Below are 22550 nucleotides of genomic sequence, written 5' to 3'. Positions count from 1 at the left end.
TGGATTTGCTGAGCCATCACACAAGTGCAGGAGAATGATTGGCCAACTATAAGAAACCTACTTGCTTGAAATATCTTTTTAATATATTTTTAAGTTTATTTATTAGTTTTGAGAGAGAGTGAGAGAGAGAGCAAGAGAGCAAGCATGTGTGAGCAGTGGAGGGGCACAGAGAGAAGGAGAGAGAATTCCAAGCAAGCTCTGCACTGTCAGTGAGGAGCCGGATGTGGGGTTCGAACTCACAAACCGTGAGATCATGACCACAGCTGAAATCAAGAGTCAGACACTTAACCAACTGAGCCACCAAAGCACCCCGGAAACATCTCTTTGTAATTTTCTCTAGGGTGCCTCAAGGAAGTCTCTTGGGTAATAGTAACAATATTTTAAATCTTTTATAATTTTGCTGGCATTTAGAAATCTTAAATAATTGAATTTCCTATAAAAAGTAACACTGTATTCTGGATCCCCTTCTTAGTAGGTCCCTTTGTGATGGCTAAGCCCATAGGGTGAGATGGGTTCACTTCAATAGTGAGCCTCGGAGTTATAGGTGTTGAACATTGTGCAAAGTAGGAAAGTATAGGGCTGGACTTGAAAACAGAACCCATGGACTTGATCCTTCACTTTAGTACTTGATTGATCTTGAGCTCGTGCAAGGCTCTTACCCCTCCCTAAGCTTCAGATTCATCATTTGTAAAGTGATAGAGTTGAACTGCATAAATCCTGAAGGTGCCTTTTAGCTCTGAGATGCTGTGACTACTTATACTCAAGCAACTGAAAGTGTTGCATTGCAGAAAGAATACATTACAGACTTAATAGTCCTGGTGTGGCACACGGAGGGAGAGATCCAATACGGAGAATCAATACACAGGAACATAGAACAGGAGATGGAAAGTGCAGAGAGCAGTCAATCAAGGGCTAATGCATGGAAGACTTCTTGGCCAAGGCCAAAGACTAAAAGAAAAATGAGGAATCAGAGGGAGAGCTACAGAGTGGTACCAAAATGAAGCTCTTTTTTGGAAAAGCTGCTCATGGACACAAGAGCTAATTTGAGAATCATGCCAACTCTTAGTTTTTCTTGTTTGGAATGTTTACAGGTTTGTCTGTTACCGTTAGCTGTTAACTAGAACTTGGAATATTGCTCCCTAGGCCCTGAGTGTAGTTACCATACTCAATATCTAAGTAAAACAGATTTGGTCCATCAAGAGGCCCAATCATGGCCAAGAATTCTGAACCATGTTGTGTAAACATAGTTGTGTGGTTGGTTTGGGTGTAGTTTCTCCTGCATCCCCCTGCAGCAGCTACAGGGACTATTAATAGGAATTATGTACTAGGGAAAGACCTACTGAATTTGCTAATAGAGAAACTATGTATGTGTGATTATCAAAAATAATACTCTCTACTGTCGATGCTATTGTGTATTGCATACTGTCACGATGGCATTGGACAATATAGTGTAAAGGATTTTTTACTATGATTATCCAAATAATTTATTCTGTTTCCATAATCAGGAACCTCTCCAACCAGTTACAATAGAATAAACATAAGGAAGGGTATCATTTGTTCAGACCATCTGCTGATAGTCTGTCCCTATGCATACAGCTAAAAACATTTTCCTCTCTCTATCAGGTGGCCCAACCCATGTGAACACTCGGGCCCAGGCTGATGACTGAGTTCTCTAGCCTGATGCATAGGGAGCCATCGGCAGCTGAGGAGGGCACGGGTTAACAGCAGGCTTGGATAATAACCTTTGACATTTCTCTTCTCCTGGCCACTGCCCCTTTAATAAACTTCTGCACTAGGAACAAGATTGCTATATACTCTGTTTCTTCACCCACACTGCAAACGAAGATACTGGTCAGTCCGTGAAAGGGGAATACATAAGCAGCTAGTATTTTCATGGCTGAACAGAAAACCAGAGAGGACAGTACCTAGATCACAGAAATCACTGCTGGAGAATGCAGTTTAACCCAGAGCGCTCTGCCTTCCACAGGCCATCCCCTAAGAGTATGACCTTGGGTTGTTATTGCAGATACATCAATGCCCAACTCTTTCCTGAGGCTTCCCCATGCTTCATGAAGGGCCATTCAAATTCCTCTGAAGATGAGTCGGTAAACATTGCTTAAGTCCAGCCTTTTTTCCTCAGTGGTTATTTTTCCTCCCTCTGAGTTGGTTCATTGAGAAACCAGGTCAGAAACAGCACGCAAACCTCATAATACTCTTTGTTATAAGATGTACGTGATATTGTTTTATTTAGTTCTGAATTCTTTGCCCAGGGCTGAAAGTAGCTTCTTGATAATTTACTTTTCCAGATGACTCAGATTCATTATAACACCGGCTTGGCCTTAAACCTGAGCTGGTTCTGATTTGAACTTGGAATTGTGGCTTTTCAATTCATGACCTCAGGAGCAGACATTACTTACAAAAACCCACTATAAGGTTTTATTTTGCTTTGTTTTGTTTCAGAGGCTAAGCATCAGCTTTTACCTACCAGATTTCCAAACTTTTCTGGAGATCCCAGGTAATAAAACAATCTCTATCTCTGAATGAGCTCAGGGAAATTTTGCTTTTTAAAAAATTGGAGTAAAATCTCTCTCCCTCTCCCTTTTGGGAGCATAAGGGAAGTCTTCTGATAGGGACTATCTTGAGCAATCAGCTGTGTAAGCTGGTATTCAAAGTATCGATAAGCTGATAATGAAAGCAGCTTTATGCATTTATATTTATATTTTATACATATTTCTCTGGAGCTTTTGTTCTGAATTTATGGAAGGCCTAATACTATCTGTGTGAAATATGTGGATAGAGATTAGGATGAGGGGGAAGGGAGGGAGGAAGGGAAGGAGGAAGGGAGGGTGAGAGAGAGAGAGGGAGAGGGAGAGAGAGAATGAAATTTCCCACCAGTCTAAACCCTTCTTGAAATTTTTCCATATAAGTCTTTATCTCTTTTTCTTCCTCTTCCTTCTGCTACTCACTCCGATATTGCAGTCTGTCAAAATTGTTTCCTTCTTCCCTGACCTTGCCCAAAGGCCCTTTCCTTCCTAAATTCTTTCTCAGTACTGCCCTCTTACTTAGAAAAGGATTCCTTCTCTTCCTAAAACCCCCATAGAACTTGATTTTTACCTTTGTAACAAAACCTACTGTATTCTGTTTTTGTACAGTGTTTATTTGTGTCTTGTTTTGTCTCAACCATAGGCTGCAAGTTCCCTGGGAGCAGATATGTATAATTCATCTATTTTATCCACTGAACACTTAGCGGAGGGTCTGGTCCACAGTAGAAGCCGAATGTCTATTTGTTCAAAGAATCAGAAGAAATTTTGATACCCCAATCTGTGTTTCCCTGCAGGGAAATCTGCCAACTGAACCTTCTCCTAATCTTCCCTTATCCAATCAGTTGGCAACTTTCAGTCTTCTTTTCTAATGTTTCTTGAATCCCTGGTCCTTCCTCTGCCACTGCCCGAGTTTAAGCTTTCAATTTGATTCTCCTGGAATAGCTTTCTGCCTCTGGTCTCTTTTTACTCCTCACCTTGCCCTCTACCCCTGTCCTTCGGTCCACCACATGAGGTCTTCTTCATGTACAGTCTTCTGTGTAAAACAAAAAAAGCAGTGAGCAAATACACACAAAGTCAATAGCCAGTGTTGTTCGTTGCCCACCATGTTACAAACTCTTCCAACATATGGCAGCATTATCTCCCAGGAGCGGCTGACATAAAACCTATACAGTAGCCTAACTGGACTTTTACTGGTTCTGGAAGATTCCTAATCCCTTCTATCCACATTCTTTTGCTCATGCTGTTCAGTCTACCTAGAATGACCACACGTCCAACTGCCACTTGCAGCTATGGTCATTTTACTTGTCTTTTTAGCCCTAGCTCAAAGATATAGTCTTCCACTAACCCTTTTCTTATTTTTGGTCTCCACTCCTAGATGACCTGACTTCTCCTTTGTTGGGCATTTCTCTGTCTCCCCATCATTTGAATTGTCTTCTAACCAGGAATCATGCTGGATTCATCTTGGTGTTGCCTACAGCACCTGGCAGAATGCCTGGCCCACAGTAAATTTCAATAAATACTTGTTTGAATGGAGTCCCTTAGAATTCACTGATACTTATCCATAAAAAGCAAAAGACTCTGTTTGGCATCTCTCTGATTCTCAGTATCATCTCTTAATTCCACTTTATTTCTTACTCCCAAAATTCAAACATCACCTTACAATTCCCCAAAGAAAAGGAACAACTTCCATTTTCATTGTTGTTCCTTTGTTCTCTATCTTTACCTCCTTGCTCTGCTATTTAAAATTTTCCTTTTGTTATCTTCCACTCTTCCCTTCAGTTTTATCCACAGCTCTGAGCAAACCAGTGGATCACTCTAGAACACCAGGCATCGGTTCAGATGATCTCAAAGATTTCTTTCAGTTCCGTTAGTCAGTGTTTTAGCAAGTTACATAACCTGAGAAGTCAAGGTATTACAAACGTAACGCTTGTGTTTCCATTAGTCTTTTTTTTTAATTTTTAAAAAATGTTTATTTATTTTTGAGAGAGAGAGAGACAGAGTGCGAGTGGGAGATGGGCAGAGAGGGAGGGAGACAGAGAATCGGAGGCAGGCTCCAGGCTCTGAGCCCAGGCACAGAGCCGACACAGCACTGGACTCATGAACTGGGAGAGCATGAGATCATGACCCGAGCCAAGGTCGGAAGCCTAACCGACTGAGCCACCCAGGGGCTCCCATTAGTCTTTCTTATTTTCAACTCCATTGTAATAATAATGTGTGGTCACTGTGTAGGGGGCTGTGGGGGGGGGAGGGGCTCTGGGAAGGGATAGTGCAAGAATTTACTAGCCAGTGAAGTCTCCACCCTGGGATCCCAGCCAAGAGTGGAGATCAGGATGAACTGCTAGTTGCACAGCAAGACTGCAGACTGGAAAACTCCACTGTCTGGATGCTCAAAGGAAGGCATGCCGCCCTGTCTTCTCTTCCTAGCATGCCTTTGGGGGGTGTTTCAGATTTTTATCAAATTGCGCAATAACGCTATTGCCAGTTCCCCAGGTATCTTAAAGGAATGTGTATCGGTGTAATGTCCTAGGAATACAATTAAATGAAGCATAATTTTGAAAGAATTATGTATTGCAAAATTTAACTTTGGCCTAGACTTCAGTTCTGGAAGATGACAGAGGAATAGAGAAAATGTGTGTAGGGGACAGAAAACTAACACTGATTCTCAAGATCTTTTGAAGCACTTCCCAGCTGTAATTAGAAGTGAATAAGGAAATGAGAGGAGCAACAGGGCTTCTAGCCACATTCCTCCACAGAAAATGCGTGGTAGCAACGCGGGGGGGGGGGGTAAAAATTGGAAATGAAAACAACAAAATAAAAAAGTGAAACGCACATGTGGAATATTTACTAAATGATGAAAATACGTGGTTGAAGAAATAACAGAAGGTACCTCCATTGCTATCCATCATTACAATGTGTCATAGATTTCCAAATATTACTATGTTATATGATAAAATACATATTTGTATTATATTATATTAGTCAAATTAATCTGCTCTCTCGAGTCCGTTATGAGTCATGAGTAGTTGCATCGGTAAGTAAATCTCCTAGCAATATGTGGGCAACAAGCAATATCTCCTTTCTTCGTGCCTCTGTCCCGTTATTAATCTGTGGGATATGCAATTAGTGTACATGAGAGAAACACAGCCAGGAGACTCAAAACTGGGTTTTCTTTTGATATACAGTCATGTGCTCAATGCTTCCGTTGCTCTGCCAAAGGAACTTTATTTTCTTTCTTCCATTAAGCATACCATAATATATTTGTTTCATAAATCCTCTTACCATCCTTACAAAGAAAACAGGGGACACGTTTTTATTTCTCATACTTGGATGCATAGGCTAATGGAGGCCCTGCCGATTAGAGGTAGAGGGCCATTTGTACTATCAAACAAACCTGGCTTTGAGTCTCGTATTCACACTGTCCAGCCATGAGGCATTGGGCAAGTTTAAATGTCTTCATTCATGGGACGCCTGGGTGGCTCAGTCCGTTTGGTGTCCAACTTTGGCTCAGGTCATGATCTCGCGGTTCACGAGTTCAAGCCCCAAAACAGGTTCTTTGCTGTCTGCACGGAGCCGCTTCGGATCCTCTCTCAGCCTCTCTTTCTCTGCCTTTCTCCCACTTGTATTCACGTGTCCTCGCTGTCTGTCTGTCTGTCTCTCTTCCTATCAAAAAAACATTAAAAACATTTTATATTTCTTCACTGGGACATGAGATAGATACTTAGTATCTATCTGAAAAGGTTGTTGTGAGGAACCAATGAGAATGTATACCCACACACACTCATTGCACACCTATGCTGTGTGTAATAGTGGGCACATGTAAGTCTCCATTAAATGTAGCTAGTATTTGATTATCGTGAAACAAGTTTTCTTAGCTTTTCAATGATGCACCAAACTTTGCAAGTATATCCTTTGAGATGCCTGGAACCAACTCCTGGGCTCCAGCACCTTCTAGCCTGCCACAGAAAATTGGACCACCATCTATCCTCAGCCACGCCTGATCTCTAGGTGTGTTTGTGTTGCCCTCAAGGTGTTGTAAAGAAAGCTACGGGGCACCCATGTTCTTGCCGTTATATTTAAATACAAAGCATTTAGGATCAGGCCATTTTCTTACCTTTTGTTTTGAAGGGGAAAAAAAATCAAAACACTTAGCGATGTCTGGCATGTAATGAGCTCTCAATAAATGTTATCATTGTCTCCTCTGATAGCCCGAGCTCTAAAATGCACAAGCCCGAGGAAAGAGCAAACACAGAAATAGACAGGCTTTATTTATTTTTTTAATTTATAACTGCCATTGCCAATTGCAGACAATTGCAGTCTTTCTACCTTTTTTTCTGGAAATAATTTAGCATTTACAGAAGAATTGCTGGAATAGTACAAAGAATATTCCAATATACCCTCCACCCAGAATCATCGGTCATTAACATTTCACATCTCTCTCTCTCAGTCTTTCTCTGTTTCTCTCTCCCACCCACCAACACACCTCACACTCTTTACCCCCAAATGCTTTGGCATATTTTTCTTAAAAACAATGACATTGTAAGCACAATCATCCAGGATCAATATAATCCTGTTTCCTCAATTCTGTGGGATTAAAACTTCACCAATTATCCCTAAATATATAACTATAGCGTTTATTTTCCCTGACTTAATATCTGAGTGAGGTTCACATGTTACATTTAGTTTCCTGTCTCATTTTACCTCCTACTGAGGTGTTTGGCTCCTTGTCCTAGGAGCTGGGAGAGAGGGCAATGCAAAAATCAGTGAAGACAAGACTTTCGTTATGAGGAGCAAGAGATTTTTAGAAAATACAATAGATTCTTTACAAGTGATACTGATTTTCTTTGAGTCTACCAAAACAAAAACAAAACCAAAACCAAAACAAACAAAAAAAACCTGAGGGGCTTTATTCCCACCTCTCTAGTGACTTCTACCAACGCTACTTAATAGTTGTTTTTGTTTTTGTGTGTTTTGGGGTGGTTTTTTTTTGTTGTTTTTGTTTTTGTTTTTGTTTTTGTTTTTGTTTTTTACTGTGAAAAAGCCACAGGACAGGGCTGATCCTGCTTTGACTTGACCTATTACTGGCATGACTTGAATATACATTGAATCCCTACTAAGTGCCAGTGTGGGATCTGGGCCTAGCCCTAAAATGGCTGAAAGATCTGTGTGGAACAACATGCTGTCTGATTACATTTCTATGAAGTGTCCAGAAGTGGCAAATCTGTAGACACAAAAAAATGTATTAGAGGTTGCCTGAGGCTGTGGGGTGGAAATTGATAGTTTTTACATGGGCATGGGGGGTTTTTGGGTGATAAAAATACCTGAAAAATCAGAGTTATACAATTAACACAGATAAATGTGATACTATGTAAATTATACATCTAAAAAGCGATTATTACAAGGAAGGAAGGAAGGGAGGGAGGGAGGAAGAGAGGGAGGGAGGGAAGAGAGGAAGAGAGGGAGAATCCATAGAAAAATCTGGAGAGAGAAAGCTGATCTATAGAGCAATTTAGGCAAATTTCAAGGACTCAGGCCTCCCAGGTAAAGGTGACAGAAGAAATCAGTTTCCTGTGGCTGCTTTCCAACCTGCGGCCTATTTTGAGTTATGAGCACACTTGTAAGCTATCTGAACTGTATAGGTACCTAGAAAACGTTTCTTCACTGGCAAGGGGAAGACAGGTCCTGTACTGTTTGTTTCCCCACATAAAAATCTTACCTGTTATAATGAGATGTATTTTGGTGATCATTTCACAATATATACAAATACTGAATCGTTATGTTGTACACCTAAAACTAATATTGCATTTATACCTCAAATTAAAAAAAAAAAAAAAATCCTGTGTTCTCTCTTGCTTGAGCATAGGCTCATGAAACCATGATAAAAATTAAAGAGAAGGAGCACCTGGGTGGCTCAGTGAGTTGAGCATCCAACTCTTGATTTGGGCTCAGGTCATGATTCTAGAGTCATGGGATCGAGCCCCACATTGGGCTCCTTCGTGAGCTTGGTGCCTGCTTGGGATTCTCTCTCTGTCTCCCTCTATCCCTCTCCCCGGCTGTTGCTGTCTCTCTGTCTCTTTCTCTCTCTCTCTCTCTCTGTAAAATACCAAAACAATTGAAAAGAATTAAAAAGGGGTAATCTCCACAAATGTTTTCAAACTTTTGAAGATAGAAAAAAGAGCCAATAGAAGATGCTAAATGTATCTTTCTGACAAGAGTCTGTATGCAATGGTTAGAGGAAACGGGCCCGCATCCATATCAGCATAATGTCTTCAAGGTAACACGCTGGGAACGGGAGCGGCATCCAAGTTCCGTTGCAGAAAAACTGTAAATGTCGAGAATTTTTATGAATCAATGACCTCAAAATTATTTTGGTGATTGTATTTATTTATTTTTTGAAATAAAATTAGGTAAGCTCTCCAAGCATCCCTTCTGTGGCCTGAATATCCACTTTCTGTAAAAAGCATGAAGGAAACTTCAGCGGAGCAACCAGGCTGTAACACGGGGGGAAATGATTGATTTCACTTGAACACCACCAACAACAAAATGTTTTAAAAACAGTTTCACGGCTCAACTTTCTCCTTGCTTTTTATTTTTTTTTTTCTCTTATAGTTGGAATGTATTTTATCGTCTGTCAGTTTTGCCCTATGATATGTCCTCTTAAATTGGATCTGTAAGCCCTTCATAAAGTTTAATAAATCTTCAGCATTTCACCCTAAGGAAATTATATTAAAAACCTTCAAATGTGAAGTTGGGCCCGCAGACACACAGCGCTGGGAATTTTATCACCATAATCAGCGTGTAATGAAAGCCTCTGTCCCTGTTCTTTCCCAGTCATAATCTGCCTGTCTTTATGAAAAAAGGGGGGTTTGTCTGGGTTCATCTGCAAGCTTTAATTGGAAGATGTCTTCATTTCATTCCGGCCTACTGGGATAATAACTCAGCCCCGTGTTTAAACACAGGCCCTTGCCGCTGATATTTTTTCATTTAGTAAAGCATGTCTCTTTAAATGATTTAGCAAATCATCATGAATGCCAAGCCCGGGTGATTGGCAACTCATTTCTGGTGCACCATTTGCATGACATTTGTTCTGCCGCTAAGAAAGCTGCCGCAGGTAAACAAGCAGGCCCTGTACTGACTCCCTTTGAGTCCCTTCCTGTTTATTTTCTCATAATCAAATGACATTTATGGAGAGGCAAATGCAGCTGCACATATATGAGGGAAATGCAATCAGGCTAAACATGATGACTTCATTCAGGTGATATTTTGATGAGGGAAAGGATATTTTTATGACAGAGGGGGCTTTTTTATTAAGAAATCTGACAAATTCCCTTTGTGTAACTAATGTTTTATCTTTTTCCTATATTTTCACGTAAGGGCTGGACTCAAATAATTGGTTGCCTGGGCATTCATTTCTGACAGTTTCATTAAAACATGGGCAAGCATCAAGCAGGAGACAGAAGACAACCTTCTTTGTCCTGTTCAGAGAAAATAGCCTTTTCTCCTTGCAAAGGGAAAAATAAAAAAGAAAGAAAGAAAACAAGGCAATATGAGATAAAGCTATTTTATGGCATCAACGAATGTAGCTTTTCCTAAAGGAGATTTCAGAGAGGAAGATCTTTTATGGTTAAACAGTTTTATATGTATTTTCTGGCCCATTGCCCTACCAGGGGATGTGGACAGTAACAAGTCAGTTTTTTTTTTTTTTCCTTTAAAAATTTTTTAATAGTAACATGAAATCTTTGTTAGTTAATGTGGTCGAGAAGGGTAACAGAGAGCAAGCTGTACTTCATGGGTTTGCTTGAAATGCAGGCATACACGGGGCTTTCAGAAAGAGGTATGCCTTGATTTCTGGGAAATGTTTCTCCTCCAATGTGGGCAGGTATCTTCAAAACTTCCTCGGCTTCTCTGAGAGCTGGAGGCTAAAGACAAGAGTTGGCTGTCATTTCCACTCTGTGATAAGGATGTATTACATAATCAGCTGCCAGATCCTTCCTAAACCAGGGACCACCCAATTCTTTATGAGCTAAAACAATCACTTTATGAAAAGTTGTGCCTTTTTTTTTCCCCAATCATTTCTACAGGAGAGAAGAATAAAGAAATGTGCTTATTTTAAAAATGAAAAAGTGATTCTAATCACTTTCAAATTTCATTTGATGATGATGATGTGTATTTTGTCATAGTGGTTTGGGATTCCTTTCCTGGAGAGGCTCCCTCCTGGGCTTTCTTTCTCTCTATCATGAGTCTTAAATGACGAGGAATGATTCATCCAACCCACAAGTCCATCATGACTGAAAAGAAAAATGCTGCCCCAACACAATGCTTAGAGCGGGACACCGCAGCTATTCTGGGACTGGCTGAGAAAGAAAGCAAGCTTTAGGAGCCCAGGAAGTAAAAAGAAAAAGCTAGCGACAAGTCTGAGGACGTAGAACTGCAATGAAAGAAAAGGTCTAACATGGCGGTAGTCCCTATTGGTCTTTTTTGTTATACTTGAACACTCGAAGAATACTCTTCAGCAACATCTTCCAACCTGAAGGTCAATGATCTTATGTAATGACAACAATGACATTTATGTGGCTCTTTATAACTTCTAGAATATTATGTCATTTGAAACGATAATGTCTAATATAAGCTCTATATTGAGAGGGTGCTGAGTGTTCACTGGTTGAAGAAGCTTTTGCAGGAACCCAGTTCTTTTGAACAGAGGAAAGAAAGAAAATACTTTTCCATCGACGGAGTGCTGTATGCTTAGTGTGGGGCATTGTCTCATGGAACTATTCATGTGCTTCTCGTACTGTGTTTGTGTGTAGTGAGGGTGGGGGGTGGGGAAGTTTCAAGCCCTCTTCTTACTAGAGGCAGCTCATGATTTTAAAGGCCCTCTTATTCTTTTGCTTGTTTATTTGCTTGTTTTATTCTAAAAACCAAGACATCTAAATACTTTGCAAGAAATGTGATTTGGATCAGGTGATGAAAATAACTTAACGTTTATAAGATTTGGACCGCGTTCAGTGAAGGATGGGAGAAGCAAAGTTACGTTGAGGGATTTCTGAGTAGTTTGTAGACAGCACTAGTGGAGGATAATTCTGACCCCATTTGCCTAAGTTAAGGAGACATTCTATGGGGACTGTAGACTCTGACGAGTCTCTGACCCAAAATAGCAATGTGGAAAAGAGGGTTTGTGGCTGATCCTGACCCCCATCCTCCACCACGACAAGACTGGATGAGGTGTCCCTTTTGTGTCTTCCCTTAGAATGCCACACTTAGCTCTGTCATAGCATTTGTCATACTACTGAATGACTACCTATTAAGTAGTCTTTGTCCCATATTAAACAGTGAGTAGCTTGAGGCCGGGGACTGCATCTTACTCACCTGCATGCCAGCTATCAATTTATTGCCTCTCAGCTCCCAATGCATCCTTCAATTTATGCTCCATGACAAACCGTGGAATTCCTGTAAGCATGTCTCCTTTAAAGTGAGCTTGATGTTAAACCTTATTAGAGGGTGCTGGAAGGACACTACAGGAGGAAGGGGCTTCCTGTGATTTCTGATTATGGGAGCAGGGGATGAGGACATCCATTGTTATCCAGACAGAATGTGAAACACTCCCCCCTCCAGCACCCCCACAGTCTGAGACTGGGAATAACCTGTCCACAGCCCTATCTGCAGGGACCCCAAAGTCCCCCAGCCAGCCCCAGGGAAGCCTTCATGGCCATGCCCAAGTTGCTGAAGCTGCTCCCCACCTGCACTCTAGAGGGTTGCCTGCTGGTTGCTCAACAGCTCCAGACTAGCTCTTGCCTAGAGAAGGAAGTCAGTATCTCCACTATCCAGCAGCTGAACCACATCCACCTCCTCCAGTGACATCTCTATGTTTTTCCTTGGTTGCTCTCCTGGAGCCCTAGGGTACCATATAGAGTTTCTTATATATTTTAGTTAGTATTTCTTATATTGAACTTCTGCCTGTAAAACCTACTGTATGATTTCTATTTCCTTATTGTTGCGATCTGAAATGTTCATTGCTGAGTACATTGTCTGGCACCTTGAAAGTTACCAGTAAACATTCATTGAATGTTTGAAGAATGAATGAATGAATGAATGAATGGAAGGATAAATGGATGGATGGATGGATGGATGGATGGATGGATGGATGGATGGAAAAATTAAGGGATTCCTAACTAGGATTTCCACGTCTCCTGACAAAATATCAGCTCCACTTTTGTTATGTCCAATGAGGGAGTCATCAAACGACCAGGGAGTTTGGCAGCCATAATTTACTCAGTGTAAGCCAAATACTATTAGTTTTTAAGTCCCCAGAAATGAAATTCAAGTTTCACCCCCACCCCTTCCAAGTTTTACAGAAAAATAGAACCACTGAACTCTTTATATAAAGAAATTTCTCATAAGAAAGTGGCTGACACGATTATGGGGAGTGGAAAGTCCACAATCAGCAAGGTGGGCTGGCAGTCTGGAGACCCAGAAGGGCCAGTGCTGCCCAGGAAGTCTGAGGCAGTCTGCAGGAGAATTCTCTCTTGCTCAAGGGAGAGTGTTGTTTTTTGGGTTTTATGCGTTTTTCGTTTTATTGCTGTTGTTGATGTTCTATTCAGGCCTTCAACTGATTGAATGAGGTTCATGTACATTATGGAGATGAGTAAAGTCCATTGGCTTTACTCAAAGTCCACCAATTTCAATGTTAATCTCATCCCAAAACACCCTCACAGGAACACCCAGAAAAATGTTTGACGAAATATCCAGGCAAACTGTGGCCTAGTCAAGCTGACTCATAAAATTAACCATCACCGCCCCCCTCCCCCCACATCCCCGCAAACTTATTCTTGCTAGAAGGACAGAGATAGAGAGAGAGAGAGAGAGAGAGAGAGAGAGAGAGAGACTGTGCGCATAATTGTCATCATTTGGTATTTGGTATTTGAGCTGAGCTGGGACCACACAAGTGACCCCACTACTAAAAGGACCTAGCCAGGATCAGGGTACCTCATGTTCCAAACCAGAAGATTCATGTTAGCTCTGTCTAAAGACACCTTTCTCTGCTCCCCATAGGAATCGGTGATTTTCATCAGAACATGGCATTCTTTCTTAATGCTGCTTCAAACAGAAACGCTGGCATTCAGGAAAACCGATAACTTATTCCAATAGAAGTGAAAACGTTTTCAAATTCCTAAGGCCCTGTAGCAGGGCAATAAATAATAGTTTAACATTCTCATCTTAAAGAGAAATTGGTACAAACACTGAGTTTCTAATAGAATTAACTTGATTTTCTTCCACATCAGAAGGCAGCGAGCATTGACAACTGTGGATGAGGCTGTGGTTTTCTCAACTGATTTTTTAGGCCATATCCCAAGAATTTTAGATAGGATCATCTTCTTTTCTTATCACTTCCAAGGTACTCAGTTATATTTAACATTCTAGATTGATCAAAATTCAACCTATAATGAACCATGAGGATTTCTTTTGCACGAAGTATGTCCAGATCATTAAAACCTCAGAGTTGTATCAAAGAAAGGGGCCATTTGATCTTTTTTATTTCCTCATGCTGGAAGTGAAATTTTTCCTCGTATATATATACTCATGCTGGAAGTAAAATTTCTGACTTAGCTGAGTTCATTTTTTATTTTCATATATTTTACATAAAAGGCCGTTTGGTCTAATATCAAACCGAATTGCATTTATTTTGCATATCTTTCTTACCGCTTCCTGTATTTATATTGTGCCTGCCTTTTTAAAAGGCACAAATCAAATTGGGGCAGAACTGGTGGCATGATGGAAAAATCCATTTCAGTTCTAAGCTCCCTTTTCAATGTGTGAGCCTAGGTATAGCAACCAGGGAAGATGAAATTTTGGGAAGTATGTGACGCTTAGGAATTTAAAGACTAAAATTTTGGGTGCTGCTCTGAAAGTGAAAACTTGACATTGGCTGATACAGACACTTGCTAGCATAAAATCTGTGCCTGCACATGGACAATAAGGTGCACGCGGCAGTGAGCACACTCACGCAGGCTCGCAGTCCACGTGCATAAATACAGACAGAGGAGGCAGGGAAGAGCCAGCCACACCTCTTCTTTCCTGTTCCCACCAGTTTCTAAATACACAAATACTGGATTTTACTCGCCCGTTATAGATGCATATTTTAATACAAATAAGAAATTCGCTTCTTTTTCTCTCTCCGTTCTTCTTGGAGCTCGGGTGAATTTTCTCCCGTAAATAGCCCTCAGTTCAGCTAGTTGAACAAATTTTTCTTTAAGACTGACAATAAAGCAGTACAGTGCATAGAGTAAGAATCCCAATACATCATCCAAATGTCTCAGTCCCAGAAGGATTCTAAGATTTTTGTCTGAAAAAGGAAAAATAAACCTTGTTCCTACGTCCCTAGTAAGAGAATTAAGGATCACTTTTAGAACCTTCTAACAATTGTTTTCTGGAAAGTGGATTTAAAGAGCTTATCCCCTAGTGACTTAATCCTATGAGATCATTGTAAAAGGGATATGTTGGATATGAAGGGAGTATTTGCGAGTTTCCTGAAGAAGCATTCTGTCTTGTTGTACTTAAACTTCCCATCCTGGTTGTACTTAAACTTTCCCACCCTTCATTCTTTGGGTGAATATTAGTTTTTACATGAAAAGTAAAAACAAAAAAAATTTGATTATCTCTCCACTCTTCATGCCAGACAGGTTCCTTCTGAAATAAATTCGATGGGGCTGTATGAAATGTGCTTTTCTCTCCTGTTTTCAGAGATTCCATAGTTTGAATAATAATCAATACCAGGTATTCCCTTGCCCCAGTCAGTTGGCTAAGGAATGTACACTATTAAATAAAAGCTAAAAGAAAAAAAGCTTCCTCAAGATCTAGATGTAAAAATAAAAAATTAACTTTTGGCTTAGGGTGTCCGGGTGGCTCAGTCGGTTGAGCGACCGACTTGGCTCAGGTCATGCATGATCTCACAGGTCATGGCTCACAGGTCATGGCTCTCAGGTCATGGCTCACAGCTTGTGAGTTCGAGCCCTGCGTCGGGCTCTGTGCTGACAGCTCAGAGCCTGGAGCCTGCTTCAGATTCTGTATCTCCCTCTCTGCCCCTAACCCACTTGCATTCTGTCTCTGTCTCTCTCAAAACTAAATAAACATTAAAAGAAATAAATTTTAAAAAATTAACTTTTGGCTTAAATGATTGCATTCAATAAGGCAATAATCAGCCAATCTGAGCAATCAGAAAGTTATGCTGTAATTTTCTGAGGGTAGGGGAGCAAAAGATCCTACATGGAATAGCAGAAGGAACTTTTTCTCTATCCTTTTCCCCTTGAAAAAGACACATGTCTCCTAAAAGGGGAAGAAGAAAACAGGGAGCCAAACTGGCAGTTGCAGGATGAAAACCCGTCTGCCTGGCGTGTTCAGTGTTGTTGTTCTTTACGCTTTTCTTTCTGTCCAGAGGAAAACCTAAGCCAAGAATTTCATCTTGCCTTTTCTTTCAGTAGATCTGGCATGAGTTTCCTGGCTTAGAGGTGCCTTCCTAAATGTGAGAACCAGGTATAAATTGGATTTTCATCATTTACCATTTCAGCACTAACTGCATCCCCCAAAAGAATCCAGGAGGATGTGATGGGGAAAATGGTATTAAACTATGCTGGTGGTTTTCAAACTGTGCTCCTACAAACCCAAGACATTTTAGGGAAAGTCCTTTAAAGCCATTTAAAGGGGCAAGGGGTCAGGTCCCACCTCACCCTTGACCACATTCATTTCAAACAGAAAAACTCCAGTACTATCAGGTTTTACATATTTAGACTCCAGGTAAGATTTCATTTGAGAAAGAGATTCTATGGAAACACACACACACACACACACACACACACACACACACACACACACACATTGAACTTAATATGAAAGCCTTCTTAATTTGTATTTCCTTTCAAACTCAGAAGGATTCTGATTGGCTATTAATGGTACAGAACCTAGAGAATCCTTATGATATACGTGTTAGGGAACACTATTGTTTATTAGCACTATTTATTCCTTTACAGGGATTCCTTTTATTCCTTTGTGGGTCCCTCTCAGCTCAGGGTGTTGGGAGTGGGGAGAGGAGTTGCATGATAATTCAATCATTTTCCACCAGAAATATTGTTCTCAATCTTTGATTGGTTATCCGAAGCACCTGGAAATTTGGTAAAAAGTAATAGACCAGCCCACCTCCTTCAACCAGTCTGCTCCCCTGTGTTCTTTGTCACCTCTCCTGGTGAGGCAGGGACACTCTGAAGTTTGAGAACCACTGGTCTTAGAAGAGCTGTTACTGGTCCTTTGCTTGTTACCGGTCCTTTGCTTGTTACCGTTACGCAATGCAATCCCCACCCTTTGGTTTGGTCTGGGGAAATAATATTACCACTGTTCACACTTAGAAATGGGAAGAAACCTAGAGAATTGTATTTATGAGAAACCTTGAGACATATTTGTAATACAGACACTTGATACACCATAGCTTAAGCAAATGTTAAATCAGAGTTCTCTAAGAAAGCAACATATTCTAGCCACATGATTGCCTTATGTTTGTTCATTGACTCATTTAATATACATTTAATGATGGAAGACAGAGAAATAAACCAATAATTACAGGGCAATAAGATAAGTGAGTAAAGGAAATACGGAGTGAGTGTGGGTGATAAACCATCTAAGTTTGCCTCTGTATTTCAAGAAATCCTTCATAGTGAAGGAACATTTGCAATCAGACTTAGTGCTCAAATTACTTTGTAACTTGGCCAGAATTAGAAAATTCAAAGTATATGGTTATTCCTTATCCGTAGGGGTATTGGAAACAAAACCTAGCACTTCCCATTTTCATTGTGTTTTCTTTTTTAATTTAATTGAATTTAATTTAATTATGTTTTGAATATTTATTTATTTTTGACAGAGAGAGACAGAACATGAGTGGGGGAGGGGCAGAGAGAGAGGGAGACACAGAATCTGAAGCAGGCTCCCGGCTCTGAGCTGTCAGCACAGAGCCCGATGCGGGGCCTGTACTCACGAACTGAAAGATCATGACCTGAGCCAAGTCTGATGCTTCCCCGACTGAGCCACCCAGGGACCCCTCATTGTGTTTTGTATAAACCATTGGACTTTGTCAAATGACTCAAAAACCCTTCAAATCTTGAAATGGAAGCACACTGATAGTCCTATTTCAAGATCAGGGTTGTTCTTCAACTTTCCATCTCAGAACTGGGCTATTCCCCATGACTGGTCATAATTCTTTTTTTGGATGCAACCAGGAGCCAAGCCAAGTAGGTATTTGTTGTGGTATAGATATGAAGCTCCAAAGTTTTATGATCATAAGAGAATCTTTAACACCCACCTGTTATAATAAAACAGATTTGCTTCAAAGTACTCTTAGATCTGAGAGGTGCTTTGACAACCAGTCACCTTTATTAGTTAATACAACGCCTCTGTCAATACCATGTAACCCTGTCTTACTCTGTCACCCACTTCAGACCCCACGTCTCCAATATATTCATAGGAACTGCAGATCTGGACCAGAATCAGTCCAGCCTCAAGTGCATTTCAATCAAATGGAAGAGGATTAGATAGAAAAATTTAGAGGCAATATGAAAGGTGTTCTAAATATTTCCTCTCCTCTGGTTTAAAGAGTTTTTCTTACTACAACACAGGAAAATACATTTGTGACATATAATGTAATGAAGCATGTCATAGAATAAAATAAATGAATGCCTGCATAAAAATTGTAACTCATTTCAGGAGAGTGAATAAACCATTGGACTTCAAGTCAAAAGACCAATATTTAGATCTTTATTTTGCTATTTACTGTACATTGTTAAGCAAGTAACTAAATCTCTTTAGCATTGTTTCCTTATCTGGGAAAACAGGAATATCCATATTTCCTTTGCAGTTATTGGGAAAATCAAATTATATAATTTACGTGAAAGCACCTAGGACTATAACTGGCACATATTAGAAGCCTCATAAATTATTATCAAAATTAAATTTATTTTTCCAAAAATATTTGGGATAAAACCAGATAACATTTTTTCAAGACTCATATGGGAACTGGGGAATATCACTTCAACTCTCTATTATTAGAGAAAATGAAGCACAAAATGGTTTTTTTATGTTCAACAAATATTTATTGAGGGTCTATTACGTACCAGGAATTAATCTAAACGTTTAGGATTCATCAACGAATACAAAATACAGTGAAGACAAAACATTCTGGCCGTCATGAAGCTTACATTCTAGTGAGCAATGAGATGTTTTCATTTAGAGCTTCTTCAAAGCCTATCTGTAGTCAATACTACACACACACACACACACACACACAGAGACACACACACACACACACACACACACACACACACACACCATGTACTTTGTGGATGTTATTAAAAAATTCTCCTGAGGCTCCTGGGTGACTCAGTCAGTTGAGCATCCGACTTAAGGTTAGGTCATGATCTCACAGTTTGTGGGTTCGAGCCCTGCATCAAGCTCTGTGCAGACAGCTCTGAGCCTGGAGCCTGCTTCGGATTCTGTCTCCCTCTCTCTCTGCCCTCCCCCTCTTGCTGTCTCTCTCTTTCCCTGTCTCAAAAATAAATAAACATTAAATTTTTTTTTAATTCTCTTGCCAAAAAAAATAAATAAATAAAAGCACAAGAACCATGTACAGGGCTTCCACATAAGGCCATGCACATTGACTATGATATGAATTGTGGCCTCGGAGTTGTCCAATTTGGTGACCATAAATTATTTATTTTTGGGACAGAGAGAGACAGAGCATGAACGGGGGAGGGGCAGAGAGAGAGGGAGACACAGAATTGGAAACAGGCTCCAGGCTCCGAGCCATCAGCCCAGAGCCTGACGCGGGGCTCGAACTCACGGACCGCGAGATCGTGACCTGGCTGAAGTCGGACGCTTAACCGACTGCGCCACCCAGGCGCCCCTGGTGACCATAAATTATACATAAAAAAGGAATACTGTTCTTTCTAGTCAACTTCTGGCCTTAATGTCAGGGGTCTCTGGGACACACATGCTCTTCAGGGAATAACCTATGAAAAACGAAGATTGAAAGTATTTTATTAATGCCTAAGTTACATAAAAAGTTGCCTTTGCACTCAACAGGAATTGCCTTCAATCTTACAGAGACTGGAATAGAATAGAATAGAATAGAATAGAATAGAATAGAATAGAATAGAATAGAATAGACTGTTTAGAATATAACCTAGCCTTAGACAGAAAATTCTGATACTAGATCACTGAGAAGTGCTTTTATTAGAAAAGAGTTAGGGAGAGATTGTTGCTTGGATAAAAGAACCACACAGCAACTCTTCTCATTTTGGGAAATAGAGACTATAAAACTAAAGCATTAAAATCTGTCATGTCCACCCTCAAAATCTCACGGGTACATGGTCACGTATTCCTGCAAACTCCCCCATTTATAGGGCATAGGAAGAGGGGCCATATGACTTGCAGCTCACGGTAGTCATTTGAGGACTGCAGTGTTTTTCCTAGCCTCACAACTCCAACAGTTGTCTCTTGGGTGGATTAAGAAGAATAGAAGTAGATGAAGTACTGACACTTGACCTATCATGGGCATTGCAGGGATTTTAACCATGGTCTCAGCACCTGAAGTTGAGCAAAGAAACAGGACTACTATGGAAGATTCACACTCCTAGGGGTCTCTGGGCGAGTAGTGAGGGATTGTTCTCTTTGTACCAAACGTGAGCCATGCATGAGGAAGGGCTGGCATTGGGGCATTCTTAGAGCTTGTCTACAGGGGCCCCTGGAGCTCAGCAGATGGTGCTGGACAGACCAATCTATTCTAAGCAGCTGAGGAGGAAGCAAGCCAAAACAGAGGTACAGTAGTCCTTCTCAAGTGCATGTTAGATAAGACATCCTCAGCGATGAAGGGAATGAGAGAGGTAGTCTCTGAGGAACTCACAAAATCTCCCATTAAAGAAAGTCACATTATGGGGCGCCTGGGTGGCACAGTCGGTTGGGCGTCCGACTTCAGCCAGGTCACGATCTCGCGGTCCGTGAGTTCGAGCCCTGCGTCGGGCTCTGTGCTGACAGCTCAGAGCCTGGAGCCTGTTTCCGATTCTGTGTCTCCCTCTCTCTCTGCCCCTCCCCCATTCATGCTCTGTCTCTCTCTGTCCCAAAAATAAATAAATGTTGAAAAAAAAATTTTTTTTAAAAGTCACATTGTAATTAATATCTATTGAGCCCAGACAGGAGCAACCCCAGAATAAAATGACATTACCCATTCAGTGACCTTCTTGACTTCTTACATCTTTTCCCATTCAATGAGCCAACCTTGGTTAGCAACATAGAAAGGAAAAAGTCAATACGCTAGGTTGGAAAGAGAGAAGTTGACCATGCTCTTTGTGGACAAGAGGCTTCCAGTATGAGGCACACAGGAGCAGAGGAGGGGAGGACAGGTTTTAATTTCAAATCATAACTGAAGTGGTAACTATAAATCTAGATGGACTTTATGATTACTGCTGTAGACTGAATGTTTTAGTCCTCCCCAGATTCCTATGTTGAAATCCTAATCCCCAATGTGATAGTATCTGGAGGTGGGCCTTTGGGAGGTAATTAGGTTGTATGTGTGCAGTCTTTATGATGGGATTAGTGCCCTTATAAGAAGACACAAAAGACAGCTCGCTTCCCGTCCTCTCCCTCTCTTCAGTGACCTCAGCAGACGCTGCACCTGCCAGAAACTTGATCCTAGACTTCCAAGCCTCTGAACTGTAAGAATTAAATGTTTGTTGTTGAAGCTACCCAATCTCTGGTATCTTTGTTATAGCAGCTAAACTGACCAAGACAAATGTCCAAATGAGACTGTGTTCTAAGACAGAAAATTACTGGAAAACACTCTGTATTACCCCAGAGTCACCAAATGAGGGCTGAGTTTTTCTCCAGGAGCAAGAACTTCCTCAACACAGCCGTTAGGGAGACAGTGAGAGTGAAAATAAAAGGATTACATTGCATGGGCTGCACCATACTCAAGGTCAAGGTGACAGACAATGTTTTCATTCATTCACTATACACAGTGACCAGGTCTGCAGGCAGGGAGCTCTGGAGGAAGATGAATGTGTTCAGTTTCTCCAAATCTCACAAGGAGATTGCACCCTACCCCTTTTCCTGCACAGCTTTGGGAGGTCTTTCAGCATTGGTGAAATTTTCCTTGAAGTTTTTGAGATCTTTGGATAAGGGTGAGAAAGAGGAGTGAATTAAGCATAGCGCATAGCCAGTAGGGCTCACAGTTTCCATTAGTCATTGGCTACATGCCTAAACACCTTCTAGGGTGCCCCAACATTGTCTTGCTTTCATGCATGTGCCTCCTTTCATTCAGATCCAAAGTTTCAGGTTAAACCATATTACTGATAAGTCCAGAATGCTTCCTAGGCTGAGCCGAGCTACTTAAGAGTTTGACACACACATAATCATAATCGGTACTATTGTTTCCTTAGCGTTAAGAACTATTCCATGCCATCCACATACTGTGATGATAAGGGTCAAAGGCAGGATTTCTAACGTGACAGGTTATTTCTCCTTCTCAGAGCCACTGCTTGCAATTTCTATAACAAGAAATAGTCACTTATCCCATAGCTGAAGATAAGGCTTTCTTGGTACAACATGTTGACTCAACACACACTAAGTTGTTAATAGCTGATCATTTCCTAAGAATGGATTTGGTAGTAAATGTGGGCAGCCAGAAGTGTAGCAGGGAGTGCAGTGACATAAAGAGAAATAGTGGCCTGGGACACTGAGCAGAGCTTCCTCTATCTTGCACTTTTGCACGGAGCTCTGTTTCTCAGGAGAATCGGGGGCGGGGTGGGTAATGTGTGCAGAAACCGTTTTTGGTCACTGAACTACAAAGTACACACCTTGGCAACCAAAGATACCATGTTGTGAAGTTTAGATTCCTTGGCACGGTACAGACGGCAGACTTCTTTATTCAGTCTAACACCCTTTGAAATATTTCCCGAGCACAGAACTTTTAAACTGCTAGAC

At 40.9% G+C, this 22550-nt stretch overlaps 1 long non-coding RNA gene across 1 annotated transcript in view; it reads left to right on the top strand.

Annotated features, from left to right (window-relative positions):
• Positions 1-20719, top strand: part of LOC131492034 (uncharacterized) — a 105118-nt gene extending 84399 nt beyond the window's left edge. Inside the window, exon 2 of the long non-coding RNA XR_009251806.1 lies at positions 20614-20719. This is a non-coding gene — a long non-coding RNA (uncharacterized LOC131492034). The remainder of the gene's footprint in view (positions 1-20613) is intronic.
• Positions 20720-22550: the final 1831 nt, after the last annotated feature.

The sequence above is a fragment of the Neofelis nebulosa genome, chromosome 12 (genome assembly GCF_028018385.1).
Source record: "Neofelis nebulosa isolate mNeoNeb1 chromosome 12, mNeoNeb1.pri, whole genome shotgun sequence".
Lineage (NCBI taxonomy): Eukaryota > Metazoa > Chordata > Mammalia > Carnivora > Felidae > Neofelis > Neofelis nebulosa.
Note: the sequence above shows the minus strand (reverse complement) of the source record. Positions and strands in the feature narration are given on the sequence as shown.